Raw genomic sequence first — 2,921 nt, forward strand, 5'->3', positions numbered from 1 at the left:
ATTCTCCAAGCAAGAACACTGGAGTGGGTTGCCATTTCCTTCTCCAATGCATGAAAGTGAAAAGTGAAAGTGAAGTCGCTCAGTCAGGTCCGACCCTTAGCGACCCCACGGACTGCAGCCTTCCAGGCTCCTCTGTCCATGGGATTTTCTAGGCAAGAGTACTGGAGTGGGGTGCCACTGGGAGGTACCTTACTCTATCATAAAACTTCAGTGACTAAAATAATGTGCTATCAAGGCATGAGTGGATAGCATGCCTGTGGAACAAAACAGGAAATCCGGATATAGACTCTAATGTGTGTGGAAACTTAGCTTATAAGTAGGTTCTCAGATTAGTGACAGTAATGGGTTTTTAAAATATGGTGTTGGGGAAGTTGAATAGAGAGTGAAAAAAAATAATAAAGTTGGACAATACTTACTCCCTACACCAGGTTAAACATCAAATGAGTCAAATATTGAAATGTAAAAAAATGAAACCATATAAAATATACATGTATTGAGGGGAAAAGGTAACTTTTATAGCGTGAAGAAAATTCTTTCAACAACAAAAAAATCAATCCACTTTTTCAAATGTCTGAAAAATAAAACTATCTGAAAGTCAAAAACTTTAGCATGGCAAAAAAAAAAAAAAAGCCTTATAATTAAAGTCAAATGATAAATGGAAAACTGGTGTCAAAATACAAGACCTGGGAATTCTCTGGCAGTCCGGTGGTTAGTACATACCTGTGCCTCGGTGCTCAAGTGATCAGCATTGCTCGAAGCAAATAGGGAAGTGTGATGATGTCTGTACAGGAAGTGTTTACTGGCCTGAGACCACTGATGATTAAAGCTGACTTTCGAAGCATGAGGCTGTTACTGATTTGTTGGTTTTCAGATATGTATTCAATGAACCAAACTGTCATTGATTGATTAGACAGGTTTATAACCGGTTCTGGTGGTTACTTATTACCATGACTATCAAACAATCAATCTTTTCCTACCTGTGTGGGGGGACTTATTTCTATAGGGAAATTTTTTGTAACTAATTACTAAGAAAACGTCAATCTTCCTAATTACATTAAGAGCCCATAGGAATTGAGAAGAAAGTCTAACAAACCAATAAAAAAATAAGCAAAAAATGCAAACAGAAAATAAATACAAATGGTCTTGGAACATTGAGGAAAAAAAAACCTTTCTTTTGCCTCCTTGCAGCCGAGAAAGCAACATGGGTCACCAGCAGCTCCACTGGAGCCATCTGAGAAAATTCGGCCAGGGTTCTCGCTCTTGCCGGGTCTGCTCAAACCGGCACTGTCTGAACCGGAAATACGGCCTCCATAGTGCCGCCAGTGTTTCCGCCAGTATGTGAAGGACATCGGCTTCATTAAGTTGGACTAACTGACTTCCTTAAATGGATCATCTAGCACATCTGCCTTAACAATACTAGCTCTTTGTATATAAAATACAAGTTTTAAAAACTTAAAAAAAAAAAAAACCCTCAATCTCACTTAAAATACATGTTTCCTGTAGTAACTGCTGTCAAGACTCTGGAGAAATACACAAACCACCTTCTGTAAAATTAAACTGTCAAAATAACTTTTGACATTTAGAGACAATTTAATGCAGAAGCCACTAAATTTGTTTAATTTTTTAAAATTTATTTTTAAAAATTTTATTAAGTATAGCTGATTTATAATGTGTTAGATTCAGATGTACAGAACAGCAATATATATATTTTTAATATATGTATTATATATATACTCTTTTTCAAGTTCTTTTCCCATATAGTTTATTATAAAATATTGAGTAGAGTTCCCTGTGCTACACAGTACGTCCTTGTTGCTTGTCTATTTTACATATAGTAGTGTGTGTGTGTGTGTGTGTGTGTGTTAACCCCAGCCTCTAATTTATCCTTCTGCCCAAGAAGCCACTAAATTTGGAATAAGTGTTTCAGTATAAAATACGTAATGCATGAATTATTTTTTTAAGCCAAAAGAGGCATGATTGTGTTTCAGCTCCCATGGTAGCTTTTGTTATTATTCAAAATTAAAATGACCACTTCTTCCCAACCAGAGACCTGAGTCTTAGGTAATTAGACCTCTTCTCTACTTTTTGGTGTGTGACCTACTTATCAGCACCAAAAAAAAAAAAACTTCTAAAAATAAACTAAATTCGTATAATTTTTAGCTTTATACAAGTAAAAGCTTTAAATATAAGTTTTCTAAGCATTTTCCAATAGAATCAAGTACATTTTTTGTTTACAATGTGCTTTTCCAAACAGAATCGTTTTTGAGATCTTGAGATTTTTAAACACTGTTTTCAAGTCAGTGAACTTGGAATGCAGTTGCATAAACTATAGCACTTCAAGCTCTTTGGAAGTAGATTCTCACATTGAAAGCAAATTGATTTAGTATTATTTCAGTGCCTCTTGCTAAGATTATTACATAATTCTTGTCATCTAATTTTTTTTTTTTTTTGCGGTCTAGAATTACTCTGGAGAGTTACTTCATTATGATCTATTTCCATTGCTAAAATGCCCTCCTTTAAATCTTATCCTGGTGTTCTATTATTTCTAGGATATCCTCCTAAGAGCTATAGAAATTTAGTGATGATGTCTGATGGCCTTAATTTTCTGTAGAGGAAATTTCAGAGAGGGGTTCTTGGTATTCCTGTGGGTGAGAATTAGAAAGCTTTTAGGGACTCAGGACAGTGGTGGCTTCAGGTGACTGTTAGTCTGTGTATAACAGGTGGCACAGAGAAACCTCACTCTCTCATCATCAGTTCTGGTTGAGATGGGGACACTCAAGTATAATCAGAGCAATAGGTACTAAACAACTGGCAGGGCTTCCTACAGGTGCTTGGGGAGGTTCTCCAGTTTACTTCCATACATTCTTAATGAGGTTTTACCTCTCCTGGGCGTTTGTGTTTAAGCATCATTTCCCATACAT

At 36.0% G+C, this 2,921-nt stretch overlaps 1 pseudogene; it reads left to right on the forward strand.

Annotated features, from left to right (window-relative positions):
• Window positions 1-1,201: 1,201 nt before the first annotated feature.
• LOC104984546 lies at window positions 1,202-1,371 on the forward strand (annotated as a pseudogene).
• Window positions 1,372-2,921: the final 1,550 nt, after the last annotated feature.

The sequence above is a fragment of the Bison bison genome, unplaced genomic scaffold (genome assembly GCF_000754665.1).
Source record: "Bison bison bison isolate TAMUID 2011002044 unplaced genomic scaffold, Bison_UMD1.0 scf7180017864032, whole genome shotgun sequence".
Taxonomy (NCBI): Eukaryota; Metazoa; Chordata; class Mammalia; order Artiodactyla; family Bovidae; genus Bison; species Bison bison.